Raw genomic sequence first — 19,779 nt, forward strand, 5'->3', positions numbered from 1 at the left:
ATATCATTCATCCCATAATAAGTACTACACTAAAATATAGTTTAAATAGGTCCTATAAGGTTGCCTGACTCTATCACTACCTAGTTATTATACCTATTTTAACACTGCCTGTGAAAGTACAATATTTTATTAGAAAAATAAAATGAAATAAAATACAGAAGTGTAACTGAAAAGACTCTTAGTGCAAATACATTAAAAACCTGTAAGCCAAAGATCTTATTTCTCGCATCACAATAAAACTACTTAAAAACACAAACTTCTCCAGCTTATACAATCTCTATTACACTGGATGCATAGTCTACATTATTATATAGCTATTGGCTGATTGATGCAATTGGTATTTGCACATTAGTTGCACTTATTAACTAGATGCTTCTAACAGTGTCTAAGAACAGTGATGAAATACTGATAAAGGCATATAAGATCATACCCATCCACAAGGAGATAACTAATCGGAGAGAAAGAATAGCAAAGATGAAAAGGTAAAAGAATAAATAACTGATTTATGACATGCTATTAACTTTAAGTGTATGGAGTACTAGGTATTATTAATCTGCACGTATCATTCACTAACCTTCTGTGAATTACCTAAAGAGGGGATTATTTTTCTTATACAAGAAAAAAAATATGGCTATAGATAAATCATGCAGGGCTGGTACAGTAGCTTCATGGTGTTATCAACATCCCAGTCTACTTCTCCTTTTAAGCTCCACCATCCTTAACATTTAGCTTTCATTCTTTTGATCTTTTTATAAACACAAGTTGATTGCTTCATGTGTAACTTCTAGTCCAGGTTCTAGAAAGATGAAAGAGATAAAACTCATAGGATTATGTCAAGATGCAGAACAAGTATTTGACAAAATTCAACATCCTTTCATGATAAAACTCTCAACAAATTGAGTACAAAAGGACTGTAATAAAGGCTATATATGACAAGCCATAGCCAATATCATACTCAATGGTGAAAAGCTGCAAACTTTTTCTTTAAGATCAGGAATGAGACAAGAGTGCCCTTTCTCATCACTGCTTTTCAACATTTTACTGGAAGTCCTAACCAGAGCAATTAGGTAAGATAAATAAATAAAAGGCATCCAAATAATAAAGAAAGAAGCAAAACCTTTTCTGTCTGCAGATGACATGATCTTATAAATAGAAAATTCTAAAGATTCTACCAAAAAAACAAAACTGTTAAAGAGGAAAAATGGTTGCCAGGGAATTGGGGATAAGGAAAATAGATGTTGATAAAAGACTACAAGCTATAAGATGAATAAAGTCTGAGGATCTAATATATAACATGGTGACTACAATTGATAACTCTGTACTGTATAATTGAAACTTTCTAAGAGAATAGAACTTAAATTTTGTCATCAAGAAAGAAAGAAGGAAAGAAAGAAAGAAAGAAAGAAAGAAAGAAAGAAAGAAAGAAAGAAGTGTAAAATTGAAGGAATCCTTTCACAATATACATATAGCATACATATACATATATCGAATCATCATGATGCACACTTTAAATATCTTACATTTTATTTGTTAATTATACTCAACAAAGCTGAAGAAAAACCTTTAAAACTAATAAGTGAATTTAGTTTCAGGATATTAAATAAATACACAAAAATCAGTTATATTTCTATACACTAATAATGAACTGTATGAAAAAGAAATAAGGAAAACAATCCCATGCACAAACAACATCAAAAATAATAAAATACTTAGGAATAAATTTAACCAAGGAAGTGAAAGACTAGTACACTAAAAACTGTAAAACATTGATGAAAGAAAGAGTAGAAGGCATAAATAAATGGAAATATCTCTCATGCTTATAAATCAAAAGAATATTAATGTTGTTAAAATATCCATACTATCCAATACCATCTATAGATTCAATGTGATCTCTATCAAAATCCAATGACAATTTTTCACAGAAATACAAAAAACAATTCTAAAATTTGTATGGAAACACAGAAGACCCTGAATAGCCAAAGCAATCTTGAGAAAGAAGAACAAAGCTGGAGGCATCACACTTCCTGATTTCAAATGGTATGGTATGGTACTGGTATAAAGACTGACACACAGATCAGTGAAACAGAATGAGGAGCCTAGAAATAAACCCACACATATGCAGCCAACCAATATTTGACAAGGGAACGAAGACTACACATACAACTCAAAAGCAAAATAATAATAATAATTTGATTAAATATTGAACAAAGAACCTGAATAGACATTTTTCCAAAGAAGGCAAACAACCAACAGATACATAAAAAGATGTTCAATGTCGCTAATCATCAGGGAAATGCAAATCAAAACCACAATTAGATAGCACTTTACCCATGTCAGGATGGCTATTATGAAAAAGACATAAGTATAGGCAAGGGTGTGAGGTAAGGGGAACTCCAGTGCACTGTTGTTGATAGGGATGTAAATCGGTGCAGTCATTACAGAAAACAGTATGGAGTTTCCTCAAATAGTTAAAAATATAACTACCATTTGATCCAGCAATTCTACTCCTGGGTAGAAGAATCTATCTTGAAGATATATATGCTCTTCAATATACATTAACACATTACTCACAATAGCTAAGACATGGAATCAACCTAAGTGTCTCTCCATTAGCAGATGAATGAATAAAGAAAATGTGATGTGCATGTATATATGCAATGGAATATTATTCAGCCATGAGAAAGAAGTAAATCCTGTCATTTGCAACAACATCGATGAAACTTGGACATTATCTTAAGTGAAATAAATCAGAAAGAAATATACTATATGATATCATTTACATATAGAATCTAAAAAAGCCAAACACACAGAAACAGAGAATGGATTTGTGGCTGGGATGGGGATTTGTGGCTGGGATGGGGAAATGGGGAGATGTTCATCAAATAAACAGACTTTCAGTTATAAAATGAATAAGCTCTGGGGATTTACAGCCTGGTGATTATAGGTTGATTATTGTATTGTATACTTGAAAGTTGCTAAGAAAGTAGATTTTATCTGTTCTCACTACACACAAAAAAAAATAAAAATTACGTGAGGTAATGGATGTGTTAAGTAACCTTGTTGGGGTAATCATTTTGCAATATACATGTAATCATCACATTGTACACCTTACTTACACGATGTGATATATCAGTTGTATCTCAATAAAGCAGGAGGAAAAAGATACAAGAAGCACTTAGGAGGAAAAGGTGGTGCCATGTCTGTATCACAAAAGCAATTTCTAGAAATTCTTTTCTGTCTCACTGGCAAGAATATTATCACTTGCTCCAAAAGAACTTCTCAGAACAAAATTGGGGTTCTATTAAAGAAAAAGAAAGAGAGAGTGGATGCTAGGTAGATGAACCATTTGTTTCTGCAATACTGAGAGTAGAAAGAGGGGGAAAGTTCTTGAAAAGGGTCTCATGGAGAAAGTGAAACAAGAGCTTGATCTTTAAAAATGGCAGGAGCTGGATATCCAAACAAGACAGAAGGAGTGTACTCCAGTTTCTTGAATAGCACGAACAGAAGCAGATTTGAATGATTAGCCTGACATTTTCTGAGAAGAGAGTAAGGCAAAGACTGCTGGGAGCAGCGACAGAAGACTGAATTGGTGGAGTGATTTCAAGTTGTGGAGATCTTTGACAGGAAGGCTTTGGACTTGACATGAAGCATATTAAGGATCTACTGGAAGCTTTCAAGCAAGAGGAAGAATGTATTTAACTAATAGTTTAAGAAAACTTTTTGTGGTTGCAGAATGTGGTACAGATTAAAGTGGAAAGAGATTGGATCTGTTTGCTTGTGAAGTCACTGAATAGCATCCAAATGCTTTCACTGAAACAATTATGGTTGTTGCCCAGCTGAAAGTCTTAGAGTTACCCTAACACAAGTGTTTCCTGACTAATGGCTCACAAACTGGCAATCATCCATGACGTGCTTGCTAATCCTCCCAGAAAATGTGCTATTCGTTCTTAAGACTTCACTCACAGTCATTATACGAACAATATTGTCACTATATTTTTCAACATATGAGACATGCTCTACCTTGGATTGTGGCAACTGAGCTTTTGAGGAGGAAGTATAAATGGTGAGTTTTACAAAGCAGGCCATTTTTATTTTGGCCAATATGCTCAAAGTCAAGCGTTGACGGTATCCATGTGTAGAGAAGTGTGTGAAAACTAATTTTTATGCCAGTGTCCTTTTCAAACACTGTGCATCAAAATCCTGGTTTAATAGCTTGCCTGACTCACTCTTCTCTTCCATCCCTTGGGCAACTCAGATTTCTGCGGTAGGCTGGAGTTTAGTCCCACCCCCAGCTTGGGGACCAATCTTCCTCTCTCCTATTAGAGGATTTTGGAAACATAATCAAGTAGCTCAGTAACTCAGCAACTCAGCACGAGGTCAGCCTTGCTTCTGGACATGGTTAACCTTTGAATCCCTTTCTGCTGATTAGGTCCTTATCATGTTTTTTTCCTTGTTGAACACTCTGTTGTGATGCCTGACCTGATGCCCGTCCCTCCAGAGCTGTGGTCTTACCTGGATCCCAGCAGTCCTCCTGAAGGCCAGTGTCCTAACCTGACTCCCAATGCCCTCCACCTTCTGCTAAGCCTTCCTGATGCTTCTTCTCTTCTTGTTGACATGTCTAGCTATTGCTAGTTGCCAAATCCCCAGTAGCTCACCTGCTAGTACTTATTTCCTCCTGTTTCCTATCACTAGAGTTGTCTGGCCTCTTGAGTCAATGCTGTTGAACAGCTGACTACAATCCTGATACAACCATGTCCTTTATTTTTTATAAAGGTTCACATCTCACAGCTATTCTTTTAGCCTTTTTGTGGAAGGATTTTTTCCCCCCAAAATATTAATTAATTTTTATTTTTTATATTTTCCCCTTCCCATACCATTCCCAGAAGGTAGCCAGGTTCATAGGATTTTCTTGATGCAGAGAATTTTGCGAAGAAGTCAGAAGACATCTGAAAAAGATGGCTTTCTTTTAGTGTCTTTTGAGAAAACTTACTAAAGAGCTTATTTTAAATATTCAGAATGGGTAGAACAGAGAAATGTGTATTCTGTGGGAAGTAGGAGTGGGGACCCAGCCCATCTCAGGGAAGTAGAATACTTGGGAGTTGACCTCAAGTGTGGTACAGATAGATGGGGCACAGATACAAAAATGGAGGGACCACTGCAGGTGAGATGGAGGTGTCCTGCTAGCAAGCAGTGTGGACTGGTCATGGGAGGCGAAGCAACAGGAATGAGACTGATCATTCCTCCAGCCTATATGATAGGCGTTCAAAGAGGGCTTTTTAAGTAATCTCAGATAACATAACTATAAATGTGACACAACCCTGCCTTTAAGGAATTTTAAGATAAATGTGGAAAATAAGGCAAAGCCGCTTATGTAATCTGTATATATATCACAGTATACACGTATAATACATAATATGTCATAGCACCTCATATAACATAACAACAGAACTTTATATTTGTACTGCTAAAATATTTAAGAATTTACCTCTGATTGGAAGATTCAGAAACACTTTCACAGAGACCTAAAGAGATTGGTAAAATTTACGTCAGCAAAACCCCTCAAGTTGGGAAAGAATAAAGAAGTTAAAACAACATTCAGTGGGAAGTCCATTTGACTGAAACTTACAATGCCTCAGGCTTCATGGGAGCCAATAAAATAGGAGATGAAACAGGACACATTGACTCTCTGTTCTGCCAACAGAGAGAACAGAATATGCAAGCGATCAGAACTGTGTTAGCAATGAGGGAGACTGAGGAACCTGAGTGGCTCGGTTGGCTGAGTCCAACTTTGACTCAAGTCATGATCTCTCAGTTCCTGAGTTTGAGCCCTGCATCAGGCTCTCTGCTGTCAGCACAGAGCTCTGTCCCCCTGTCTCTTTGCACCTCACCCGCTTGTACTCTAACTCAAAAATAAAAATGAACATTTAAAAAAAAACAAGAGAGACTAATTCCAGAGAGAACCATCCTGCACTATGCCAATAATTAGCTAGAACATAAATACCCTCTAATAAACCCATTTTTTAAAAAAGTTTATGTATGTATGTATGTATGTATGTATGTATGTTTGAATGTACTTTGAGAGAGAGAGTGTCAGAAGGGCAGAGAGAGGGGGAGAGAGAGGATCCAAAGCAGGCTCTGTACTACCAGTGCTGAGCCCCATGTAGGGTTCAAACTCATGAACCGTGAGATCCTGGTCTCAGCCAAAATCAAGAGTCAGATGTTTAACCAACTGAGCTACCCAGGCACCCCCACTCTGGTGAGCTTTTATCTCATTTGTAACAAATGGTAAAATCAATCAACATAAAAAAGAATGGCAACAGCTAACTTGTGAGATCTTCAATCTGACCTGGGAAAGTTAGGTTCAGTGAAAATAGAGATCAAAAAGGGATCCAAAAATTACAAAAAGGAAAAGCTAAATTGGCATACTCAATATGGACCCCGAAAACTAATCAGTGAATCAAATTTTACTGCAAAGTTTTTCACAGGAGAAACGATTTCAAAAATAGTAAAATGCATTAATAAAGTAAGAATGATAGTGGAAATAATAGAAACATGTAACTGTACCCTATAGAAAATTGATCAAGGAATTGCATTCATTTGGTGTCATTCACTCCAGAAAAAAACATAGTTCCTCAAGAAAAATAGATCACCTGTGGAATAATCCTGGTGAAATTCTCCATACTGGCCCCATAGTGTGAAAATGGAAGCACCACAGGGCAGGAGCTTTTATTCATGCTGAAGCATCAGCACTTAACCCAGTAGAGGTCTCAGAAATTCTTTCTCATTTTCTCTCAGTTTATTCAACAATTATTTATTGAGTACTTACTGGGTAAAAAGTCTTTGTTAGGTGTCCTGGATAGAGGTACAAACAACAGAGATGTTGCCCTTGAACTCAGAGTTCTGAAGAGTATATCAGGATCTCACCAGGAGTGCTCCCAAGCATGCTTTACTGTCTAAAGAAGTCCACTGAGAGTCTGGATTGCCTTTGTGTTCCTTGAGGTCTCAACATATTAAAGCTGAAACCATCTTCTCTAGCTTCAAGGATCATGGTGAGCAATGTGTAGCAAGGGGTCATAATTGACTTGGTCTTTTCCAGATTCCCCCCTTTTTCTTTTTCTAAACTAGTTGCATTGTGATCTTTTTACCCCACTCTATGGAAGTATTTAGGCACAACTGTATATCAAATTATTCAGCTCCCCAACTTAGTAAAAAGATGAACATGACACTTTGCAAGTAAATTGAAATTCAGGAATGAAATCCAACCCCACTAAGAATGTATAAAACTACCCCTACAGAAATGATGATCCTGACTGCTTATAACTTTGTATCTTGTCTTTTAAAGGAACTTGATTACTTTCACAATTAAAATCATGGTAATCCTTGTTTCATTCTTTTGCATGTTATCAAAAATGTCCTTTGCCTTTCACACCTGCCAAAATACAGATTCTGGACTGGAGAAATGATAAAAGCCTTCCTCTTCAAACCCTTGAGGGGAGCTACAAAAAGAAACTCATCCTGGGGCCAATGCTGCCAAGTGCTCAACTACATGATTGTCTCACAAAACAGAAAATATCACTGGGTTTGGGTTCCTCTGAGAACACCAAAGTAAAATCAAATTTAAGTTCTGTTAAAAAGACTCCCCAACCATTTTAGCCCAGAGAAAGGTGTTCATCTGTATGAACATATCAAATGTGTTTGCATTTTGCAAACCACGACTATAAAGGATATTGGTGGCAGAGAAAACAAAGGAGGTTATGACACGACCTTTGTTTTCCCACTGTGGTCCACCATTCTCTCTCTCACTCTCTCTCTCAGCCCTTTGCCCCCTTTTCCACCACCACCAACTCTCCCAAATCACAGATCACCCATTTAACACACATTCACAGAGCACTTATATCACTAAGGATGTTTGCCACTGAAGACAAAAACACCTATTCCTCAGGGCACCTGGGTGGGTCAGGCGGTTGAGCCTCTGACTTAGGCTCAGGTCATGATCTCACGATTTGTGAGTTCAAGCCCTGCATCAGGCTGGATGCTTGTCAGCACAGAGCCTGCTTTGGATCCTCTGTCCCCCTCTCTCTCTGCCCCTCCTCTGCTCAGGCTCTCTCAAAAATGAATAAAAATTTATGAAACAAAAAACCACACCTATTCCTCTTCTTTCCCTTTGTCAAGGGCATCTTGCCACTGTGTGTATGAGAGACTTAGGAGTCAGGGGTGTGTTCCAGAGTTCCAGGCAGGACCTGAGAAACAGCCTGGAACCTCTAAGTTTGCCCATCATTGTAATCAGGGTAGTATTTAAAGGTCCACAAGCACAGCAAAGCAATTTAAGGACTATTCCTTCTCTGTTCTCTTTAATAAATTGCCACATCACAGTGCTTGGAGGGGCCAGAATATGCCCTTTATTAATCCCATTACCAACACTCGGTCCCTTCAGAGCAAGATTTAAATCCCATCCCAGCTCTGACACAATAGAATTCTCAGAAGCAAAACCTTCTCAGGCAAAGAGCAATAAATCAGGATGCAGCTTCTCCCGGAGTCCTCGCCAGCAAATGTATTTTCCAGGCAAATAGGAGCTGGCGGCAAAAAACAAGTGAGCTCAGGTTTCTCTGTGATGCGATTACTACCTTGGGGGAGGGAGAGAAGGGTGGATGGAGAGAAAATCTGACCCTACCTTGGATTAAAAAAAAAAAAAATCTGGCATTTTGGCAGTCCATCTACAAGTGCTTTCTGAATGCCAAGTGCACGGTAGAACCCAGCCAGAAACAGAGACCTCCGGTGCCTTGTGATAAGCCACTGTTTCACTCGCTCCGCTTTTCAATAGTGTCAGGTGAACAGAGTCTTGCGCTGCAACCTTAGAACGAGGCGAACAGCAGCTGCAAGGCAACCGAACACCCGCTCCACCACGGAGCCTCACCGGCTGGGGGAGGAGGAGGCCGGGCTTTCTTCTCTTTAAAGAAAGATCTTGCTACTTTGCCCTTTTTCTTAACCTTTCCTTTTCTGCTGTGTAGCCCAGTCAGGTTTATCAGTCAGTGGGCCACGTTGGACCAGCTAACGCCACACCTTTGCCTGGACAATGGCATCCTCGGGGGTTTCCAGGGGTGAGGAGCTTGACTTTCACATCGCTGTCCTCACTTTATACTTCAGAGTGTCAGGAGCACCCCTTTGGAGCCCAACAAACAGGAGTTGGACTTTGGCTGTGTGTTCTTGAGCACTGCACTTCAACCCTCTGAACCTCAGTTTCCTCATCTATAAAATGAGGATCCTTATACTCGCCCTTCAGTGTTTTGTTAGAAATGAATAAGATAATACATAAAACACTTACAGTTGCGTCTACCACATACAAAGCCCTTGAACAGCAGATATTTAATGAAGGTTTGCGTAAGAGATGAAAAACATGGGTTTTATTTTACCTGGAATGTGCTTTAAATACCTGCTTTTTCATTTGGTCCTTCCACCGATCCATCAGGATTCAACCCAAATGTCTCTGCCTCTAAAAAATCTTGCCCAACTTCATGGAGTTCAATGCTTTTTACTCTGTGTTCCCAAAACTAATTGTTTGAGCAGCTATCTACACTGTGGCAATTCCTACCCTGTTGAATGTAGTCATTTCCTCATCTGTCAGCCCTATCCTGCCAGACTCTGAACACATGAAAGGCAAAGGAGAAATTGTTCAGTTACAAGAGAGTGACAAGCTCCTGTGGCCAGACTGCCTGAGACCAAATCCCATTCTCATTTTGCCAGCTAACTGTCTGCCTCAGTGTTCTCCCTCAAAATGGATTTGGTAATAATAATACTTGCCTCACAAGGTTAGTTTAAAAGAATGCCTAGCCCCATAGAAATGTTATCTTTCATTATTATTCTCCTCTGCATCCTCAGAGCCTGGGAGATAGCAGGTGCTTGAGGCATGGGTTTGGAGGAACCAGAGAATCACTGCAAAATTACAGGGAGAGTGATCCATGCATTTCGTTCAGGGCAACACATCACAGAGTGATTCAAGAGTGACTAAATTGGTATCCAAAATAATTAAAAATAGGATCTTGAAGAGATATTAGCTCACACATGTTCATTGCAGCACTATCTACAATAGCCAAAATGAATGTCTATCAATGGATGAATAGATAAAGAAAATGTGGTGTATACATGCAATGGAATAGTATTAGGCCTTAAAAAGGAAGGAAATCCTGTCATTTGTTACGACATGGATGAGCCTTGAGGACATTCTGCTAAGTGAAATAAGCCAGTCACAAAAGGACAAATGCTGTATGATTCCACTCAAATAAAGTATCTAACATAATCAAACTCATAGAAACAGAAAGTAGAGTGGTGTTTGCCCGGGGCCGGGGGAGGGGGAAATGGGAATTCGCTGTTCAATGGGTATAGAGTCTCTGTAATACAAGACTTTGAAAAACTTCTAGAGATTTGCTGTACAACAATGGGCATAGAGTTAATAATACTGTTCTGTACACTTAAGAATCATTAATAGGGCAACAAAGCAAATTTATGTCATGTGTTTTTTATGACAATAAAAAACATATGTAGATTTAAAGCCAAAAAAGAACTAAATTGGAGGTATCAAGCTCAGCACTACCTATTTGTGCCTATTTGTGCCCAGCCCCATTCTGAAGTAAGTGCTGGTCTGCATGGGGCAATCAAATTTGACACAGTCATGGTTCTTTCTTTATGACATGTACCAATGTCTCCAGGTCTGCACAAAGGTAAACACCTTTATGTTTTCTGCTGAATGCCCACTAACATCATTTAAGAATGCCTGAGACATTCAGGTAGGAAGACTGTACAGGATGAGGGATTCTTGGAGTGTTAATGTTCTAATTTCTGTCTATTCAAGTAGTTTGCTTTTCAAACTAGTCTTCTGCTAAATAGCCTGCTTTTCCCCACTCTCATAGCACTTATCTCCACTGGCGTTATATATTTATTGGTTGTTGGTCTATTGCCTGCTAGTAGAATATAACTCCAAGAGAGCATGAAGTTGGCTTTGTTCACCACTATATCCCTAGCATATAGTAATGCTCAATAAACATTTGTTGAATCAATGAATGAGTGAGTGAATGAATGAATGAATGAATAAGTCCCTTGTTAGGGAAAAAACAGAGAAAAATAGATTGTCTTTAGCTTGGCCATCAAGGTTAAGGTGCTTAAGTTAAATAGGAAATTGTCTCTGGGAAGACAGAATCCCTTTATCTCTTTGCAGTGCATCATTTTACCCCCTCTAGTCTGGGGATGCAGACCCCAGAACCACTCTGCAACACAGTAAATATGAATTTAGTTATGATTCTTTAACTAGGTATGTCCAGGTCACAGTGAATTTTATAGACCTTTATGAGCTAGATAATTCCAGAAATTGAACTTAGTGACAAGAATCATTAGACATAGGGGATGGGTGAGGGAGAACCACTCAGGTGGGGCCAAGAAGACAAGTATAATTACACTGTCAGCCATCTTAACAAACTCCTAGATAGTATCACTTGAAATCGGGTTCAGGAGCAAAGAAAGAGGGGTGTCTAAAACACACAGACCTAGAGTATCATCCAGGTATTCATTTTGTCAGCCTTCAAAAACTGAGTCCTCACCCTGAGTTAAAACTCTTCCTCTCTATTTCTTTTCATAGTTAACCAAGCTTCCTCCCACAGACATCTGCTACATTTGTAAGGCTTAGAATCCTGAGATTGGAGTTACTCTTTAGCCCCAAGCCCGCTTCACGTGCTAATTAAGAGGATGAACCACATTTTCCTCATTCTGACCTGTGGAGACTCTGTGTCCACAGCCGTCAAGAGGGTACTGTTCAGACTAAAGCTCAGTTCCTCTGAGCCAGCATTTCCATCTGTAGCATCTAATGTTGTCCCTCCTGCCGGCCCACCGAGGATTATTTTTACATGCTTCATTTGGGTTTTCTTATGAAATACTGGGCCAGAGCTCTTTCCAGAATGATAATTGGAGAAGTTACCAAAGCTTTGGAGGGAGAAGATACCAATGGCATTTTTTTTCTTTATTTTTCTTTGAAACAGTCCCAGGGAGAAGGTTTGGAGGAAACTTGGTTGGGCTTATGATCCCCCTTCATCAACAAACAGCAATCTAAACTCTCAGTAGCTGAATTGCATAGCAGTTTCAAAGCCAAAAACCAAAATAACTGCCAGTGCTAACCTACTGACAGCAAGATTTCACGGCATTTTCCCCTGTTGTGTAACCCAGCCTCCCTTCCACCTTTTCTCTCAGAGATCATTCCATGGGGAGGGATTGTTTCCCTTTTTCTGCCCCAAGCAAGTGCCCCATGAGTGTATCTGTAGTGTTTAAGACTCCTCTGTCATATTGGATGTGGCAGGAAAAAAACTGTGGAGGAATCAAAGCAGGAGATGAGATCTGAGACTGTGAGTTCTCTCCTGACCTCACTTCTCATCAGGGTAGCTCAAGGAGAGCTCAGGGTCCAGGAACTATCACAAAGAATAAACATGTGCATACAAGTAAAATCCAGATCAAAAGCAAAATCAGTTGCAGTGGTCAAGTATGGAGTCAAGAAAGGCCTTGGGGCGCCTGGGTGGCGCAGTCCGTTAAGCGTCCGACTTCAGCCAGGTCACGATCTCGCGGTCCGTGAGTTCGAGCCCCGCGTCGGGCTCTGGGCTGATGGCTCAGAGCCTGGAGCCTGTTTCCGATTCTGTGTCTCCCTCTCTCTCTGCCCCTCCCCCGTTCATGCTCTGTCTCTCTCTGTCCCAAAAATAAATAAACATTGAAAAAAAAAAATCTTTTAAAGAAAGCCCAGCAAAAAGCTGCCAGCAGATGTGAGTGAAAAAAGGAAAAAGATCTTATCTCAGAGGTGGCAGTAGGAAGACCCACTGAAGAACAGTGTATGTGACATTAATGTTAACAATGATAGAATAAGAACAGCTACCATTTTTTAAGCACCCATGATGCAGCACTGTGGTGAGTTCTTTCTATACATTAACTTATTCAGGCACAATGTAGGGTATGCAACTGGCTTGAACTCCACTTGTCAGAAGCGGGTCCCAAGGGCTAGAGAAATTAAAAACTTGAGCATGGTCATCCAGTTGCAGAGAAGAGTTAGGACTTCAACTCGGGTCTATCTGAAGCCCACATAGCTATCCCAGCCCCTAGGCAGGGTTGCTGTCCTGGGACCTTTGGAATGAACTCCAGATGGAATATTCAAGTTCTGACTTGTGCCCTCCTTCTAACAGCTACCTGCCTATTGAGAAAGCATAGGGGAGAAATGAGGGGAAACCAAGAAGACCATTCCTGCTTTACTCTTCACCAAGTGATGGCTCTCTGCTGTGATTCCTAGAGACCATGTAGGCTGACCCCATGAACGGATGACAGGTAGCAACAGGAAGTCCAGAGGGTCAATCTGTCATGCCACACTCCTGAACAGTATTTCTGCTTCAAGACCCCTGGGCTGTGCATGCCCACCTGTACTCAGTCTTGATTGCTTCTTTAATTTCCTGCTTGAAAGCTCAATTTGTTAGCAATTCTCTCCTGTTTCTAATAACACTTTACCCCCCCCACCATCTTTTGCTGACTGCTCACACGCTCTCCCATGAACATTGCTTCCTTCATCCCCAGTGCAGAGAGCAGCTAAGTGGGAATGCTAAGGCGAAGTCAGCTAGCCCCCAAGCAATGCTTCTTTGGCAATGGACTCGGGATTTGGCAACAGGCATGCAAGGGCTCCAAAGAACACAAATATTCCTTTTTTTTTTTTTTTTGCGAAATTAATGGATAAGTGATTTAACAAAGACGGGACTATAATGGAGACTGGGGAGAAAGGAGTAAAGAGGAGAGACTTCTGACTAGGTAAGAATCCCACATTGAAGCTCACCCTCTAGGCTGTAAGGGTGACTTGTATTATGTACTTTACACTCGCCCCAGCAAGACTCTTATCCCCTACATTCTCAGCAGCTATTCTCACGATGTCAGAGCTGCACACAGTTTGGTTTTCTGTAGTGAGAACAAAAACCACTTCTCTTCCCCAAAGTAAACTATAGTAATGATGATGGTGATGATGATAGCTATCACGTATACAAGCCCCTGTGCTAAACACTTTACATGATGATGATGATGATTAACAATACTGAGAACTCACAGCTTCATAGTTTACCAGGTACAAGGCAATGTTCTGAGTGATTGATATACATTAATTGATACACTAATATATCAGTTAACATTTTTATCCTTTCTGCAAAATTATAAGTTAGGAACTATTATTATCCCATTTTGCAGACGAAGACACTGAAGAGCAAAACATTTAAGTGACTTGCTCAAGGTCATGACTGTGAAAGGTAGGTATTTATCCCCCAAGAAATGAAGCAGAGGGATTTAGTAATCTGTTCAAGGTAATACAATAAGAAACTGTAAAGCTGAGTTTCAAACCAAGTCTGCTAGACTCCAAAGCATATGCTATTAGCCACAATGCTTGATTAACTTTAATTCTCTATAAAGAAATAGATCAATATACAGACACACATTTCTACACATATGAATATGTACACATATATGTGTATACACACATGCACATATACACATACATACAACCTAGCAAACTAGAGGTTTGATGAGGCCAAACAGCCACACTGTGTTTCTATCCAAGTAGTAGGGACCATTAGGTTCTAAGACAGTATTTTTTACTTTCTTCAAAAATTTCCATCTCAGTCCAGATAGAAAAGGATTATATTTGAAAGTGACTTGGGCTACATGGAAAAGGCAGCTGAGGCCCCTTTTGACCCTGTCCTGCCACCTGTGAGCTGAAAGGATCAATATTTTGACACACCTGAAATCCACCCTGTTTGGGAAGCTGTGCCTTGGGAAGCTGAAATTTTCCAGGCATGTAAGCAGGAAGTGAGCTGAGAACCTACTGCATCTTCTCTCTTCTCCCCCTTTTACCTCTTCCATTTCCTTAGTCCTTCACCTGTTCTGAATTTCAATGTGAAAATCAGAAAAAGATGTGTTGAATAAAGTCAATTTCATCTCTAAAAACCATACATGCCTCACCACCTGAAAGATCCTAGTCATAATTTTCCTTTTTCTTTCTTCTTCCCCCAGGAAAATAGAACAATAGTAATTAAAATGGAAACATTGGGAGGCCCAGAGCATATTGTGAGCACCATTTGCCTAGCAGACTGCCTAGCTGCAGAATCCTCCCCTCCCCCGCCCGCCACCTCCCCTGCAATGAACAGCGACTCCTGTCTCCCAAAGCCTGCGCAGTCAAACCTGCCTGCTGTGTGCAACCTGGGTGTGTGCCTGCTCTGGGTCTCCCTCTGAGCCAAAGTGGTGTGCGCAGCAACACTTAGGCCTTCCCCCCGCCCCCAGAACAGAATAAACATTGGCGTTCATATCAGGAGCAGGCGTGCCCTGGCAGAAGGGCACGCTGGCTGTGTGACTGGCAGCCAATCCTCTTTGGCTTTCAGTTTTGTGTTTCTCAAATTCTAATTGACTTGCAACCATACCAGGAGGAGTTCTGCTTCATTTCTGGGTTACAGAAGGTTTAGGGCCCTGGGCCACATGGGTCGTGGAGTACTCTGGAGCTCAGGCGTGGGGTGAGTGAGAGCCTTCCCTAGGCTGACCCCACGCCTGCCCGGGGCCGTGGCCGTGAGCCTTCACGTCTGCATTTTCCGCTCCGAGGCTGCTCAGTGGTAGATGCCCGGGAAACCCTGCTGCCCCTAATGCCAGATGCAATGTACATGTGTTGTCAAACTAGGATTAGTTTGTTATTTCTCCTTTAAGTAGGTTAAGCTTTTTTAAGCAGGGGTAATTAAGATTATGACTAGGCAAGGAATGAAAGAAGTCACGGGGCTTAATGAGGGTATGGTAGTTACCCTCGAATGCAAAGGGCATAAGAAAAGAAAAGAAAAAGAGAAATGAAAAGATGCACAGGCACCCAGCTCCATCCACCATGCCCTGGTAGAATGAGAGCACATGGGACAGCTAAGGTAACTCGCCTATCACTTCTGGAACATTTCTGAAAAGGGTCTTCCCCCATTTCTCCCCAGTGCTCATTGGCTCCCTAAATTCTCTGTCATTATTGATTTCAAAATACTAAAAGTACATAACTTGACACTCAAAGTTGGCACACTTTCTGCTCACAGGTGCTACCTATCTGGTCAAAAGAACTGGGCAAGAAACAGGAAGCACAAAGGAGAAAAGGAGAGCAGAGAGGCTGTGCAAAGGCTCTTTCCGTTATTCCCTCCAGAAACTGCTCCAATCCAACCGTCCACTTGCTGAGCTGCCAGCGGCTCACACCGGCTCCCTCCTGAGGAAGTACCAGAGACTCCCAGTCTGCTCACTTCTGCATGCTCCTCCCTCCACTCCATCTTCCACACGCCTCCACACAGCTCCATTCCATCCTCCACACAGCTCCACACACCTCTACACACCTCCACACAGCTGCCAGACTGGTGGCTCTCAAAGGCCAACTTGCTCATGCCATTTCACTGTTTAAATTCTTTCCCGGGGGCACAGAAATGCTGCCTCCAGGAGCATCTCCTGTAAGTAATACTTGCACATTTTCAAAGATGAGAATCTTCAAATCAGTGCTGTGTATGGACTGGCAACACATTTAATGTCTATCATTAGTGGATTGGTTAAATAAACCATGATTCAACCACATAATTGGAAAACATGGAGCTGGAGACAAGAATGAGACAGATCTGAATGTGCCAAATGTGCTGATATGGGACAATCTCAAGACGCAAGTTTGTATAGCATGTGCCTGTGTGTTCAGCAAAGGAAGAAGAAAGAAGATACTTCTGCATAGACTAGTTCTACAAAGATACACAAGAAGTTAGCGATCATAGTTGTTCTTGGGAGAAGGGCTGTGGAAGAGAGGATCTGTGGGGCCAAATTTTCTTTTCATTGTTTGCTGTTTGCAGATTTTCAAAGTATGTGTAGATATTACTTGTGTAATAAGAAACACTAATTTAAAAAACAAGAACAAAACCCTCCATGTAAAGCACTTCATCACCATCTCATGAAGGTACTTCGTCACCCGGCCCAGCCTACCTTTGATACCTTCTCTGTTGATTCAGGTCATACCATGCCATTTGCTACTCCTGACATGTTCCTGCTACCCAGGAGTATTCCACACATAGGCACACAGCTGGGTCCCTTCATCTGTATATTGAGAATAATAACAGCACCCATTACATATAGGTTTTTGAGAATTAAATCAAATAAAACATAAATGCTTATAGCAGTGTCTACCAAATAATAAGTTTCCATAAATGTTAGTTGCTGTTATTTTGTTTTATCCTAAGGTAGCTCTTCTCTATAAAAGGCTTTTGTTCTATCTCTGTCTGATGAAAGGCTGCTTATACTCTTTGGCCTAGCTCGAATGTCATCCTCTCTGTTCTTCACAGTGTCTGAGAACTTTGTTCATACCATTTGTGTGGTGCTTTTCATGGCTTACCATTTTAATAACATACATGTCTGCTTCAATTCATACCTTATGGGATAAATATCATTTTCTGTAATTTAGTGTAATGAAAGCAGTATGAAAATCCCCAAAAGATGTCGCATGTATGTATAACAGCAAACTCCTCTTACTGTGTGTCTGCTCGTGGTTTCCCCACTGTGTGACACTAAAGGAACCTTCTGGGAATTAGGATTGACATTAGTGCCAAGATTCCCCCCAAGGTGATCTAAACACTTCACACCATTTTGGTTGTCAGGCCTCACTGTTTACAGCCCATTCCTTCTTGCCAGAATGCTGGGCCAGCTTTTAGTACTTAATAATATAGATGGTGAGCTAATGCTTGGCTGATGTCTAATTTAAAAGATTGACAGTGCATTAAAAGCCATAGAAGACAAAAAAAAAAAAAAGACTCGAATAAATCATTACAAGAGAAATCTCTTGACTATCATTTTGGAGTTGAGTCTCTAATATTAACACAATAAAATATTCAATTGTCTTCATACTCCTGTGAGAAAGAATATATTATTCAAAAATATAAAACATAATTTCAGAGTTAAAATATCTGAGGGGGAAAGGTGTTTTAGACTGATATATATCTTTATGGATAATGTGCTATCAGAATCATCTGGAGGAACTTTTTTAAGACTCAGATTCCCAAGCTCCACCCAAGGTCTACTACATTAGAATTTCTGGCAGTGATGACCCTAGAATCTGCTTTTTCACACAGGATACCTTGGTGATTCTTAAGCATGTTATACCTTGGAGAGTCACTGATTTATAATAGCATTTAGAAAATTCAGCTTACATAAGAAAGTTCAGCAAAAAAAAAAAAAAATCAGCAAATCTAAAGATCTCCTAAAAAGTCAAGCTCCACCAAATCATCAAATAACCATTGTATGTTGCTCCCCATCTTAGGCAGGGGTTCTGTATTTTTGGTTCTATGAGGCACCTTGAATGATGTCATGCTTGCAAAGATATCAGGTCTATAGACAGGTTTGGACAACTGTGGAGAATTGGAATGTGGCTAGCCAATGAGTGATTCTTTTTCCTTTAGCTCCGTATTGAATTTCTCAATTCTAATTAGAGCTTCTCTTTTCAGGGCTTCAGGTCTGATTAAGGATAATGGTCATGGGAAGGAAAGGGGAAAGCAACATAGTATGTCTAGGGTCTCAAGTAATATGGAACCCAAATAATGAGAATTGAGTCACAATTGTACCTGACCTGTGCACCTGCTTGTTTTGTGATTTTAAATTTTCTGTTGAGTAGATCCAGTTGCCTTTTCAGTCCTTCTTTACATAACCCTGGAGGCACAGAGCATAAAGATAATAATCAAAAGCAACACACTCCACTCAGCACATTCCTCTTCCCCCATAGGAAATAAGGTAGCTCAGTATGATTTGAGAGTCATTGTACTTTATGAATGAATCTAATTATTAACAGAGATTTACTGCATAGCTATAGTCTCTAGTGAAAAAAAACATTTGTTTTAAAGTCGCTATCTATTTTTAAGACTCACTTCACTTTTTCTTAGGTGTACAACCTTAATAAACTAAGTCATTTCTTTCTGAACCATAGTTCTTATCTGCAAAATGAGGTTACTTCAGCTTGTTGTCATAAGGATAAAAGAAATAATGTTGACAAAGCACTGAGAATATTGTCTAGTATATAGAATGTATTTAATATCTCATTAAATCAATCACCAAATAGCAAAGCATCCATGATTTCCTACTATGTGGTATTAATGGACTGTGTTGCTATAAGAAATACTAAGATTAGTACAGATCATGCTTAAACTACCGTGGTGCTTATCCACAAGATAAAAACCGAAACACACAAACTATAGCAATATTGTATAAAAGCTATTTAAATAATATAAAATACATCATAAGGCAATACGTGATCAGTTGCTAGAATAGGGGTTTAACTGAAAAAGACAATAAATGAGAGTAGTGAAAAGGAGTACCTGGGTGGTTCAGTAGGTTGGGCTTCTGACTTCAGCTCAGGTCATGATCTCAGGGTTCGTGGGTTCGAGCCCCATGTTGGGCTCTGTGCTGACAGCTCAGAGCCTGGAGCCTATTTCGGATTCTGTGTCTCCCTCTCTCTCTGCCCCCCCCCCCACTTGTACTCTGTCTCTCTGTCAAAAACAAATAAACATAAATTTTAAAAAATGTAGTGAAGAAATAATTCAGAGACCAGAAAAACAATGTGCTAAGATTACCTTGAATATTATTGAGGCATTTGTGAAAGTATATCTTTATGCACTCAACAAATATCTCCTGAGTGTGTACTACAGCATGTCCTATAGGCTCTGGGATGCAGTGATAAACAAGACAGAAAGGGTCCCTGCTACC

General features: G+C 40.0%; 1 long non-coding RNA gene across 1 annotated transcript; it reads right to left on the reverse strand.

The window, feature by feature from the left end:
• Positions 1-2,273: 2,273 nt before the first annotated feature.
• Positions 2,274-19,445, reverse strand: LOC123383170. The gene is made up of 6 exons (XR_006592623.1): positions 19,392-19,445; positions 18,650-18,729; positions 17,017-17,127; positions 14,789-14,931; positions 5,486-5,522; positions 2,274-4,946 (listed from the first exon to the last, which is right to left on the reverse strand). It is a non-coding gene; the product is annotated as an uncharacterized LOC123383170 (long non-coding RNA).
• Between the last annotated feature and the right edge of the window lie 334 nt (positions 19,446-19,779).

This window comes from Felis catus, chromosome F2, assembly GCF_018350175.1.
Source record: "Felis catus isolate Fca126 chromosome F2, F.catus_Fca126_mat1.0, whole genome shotgun sequence".
NCBI lineage: Eukaryota > Metazoa > Chordata > Mammalia > Carnivora > Felidae > Felis > Felis catus.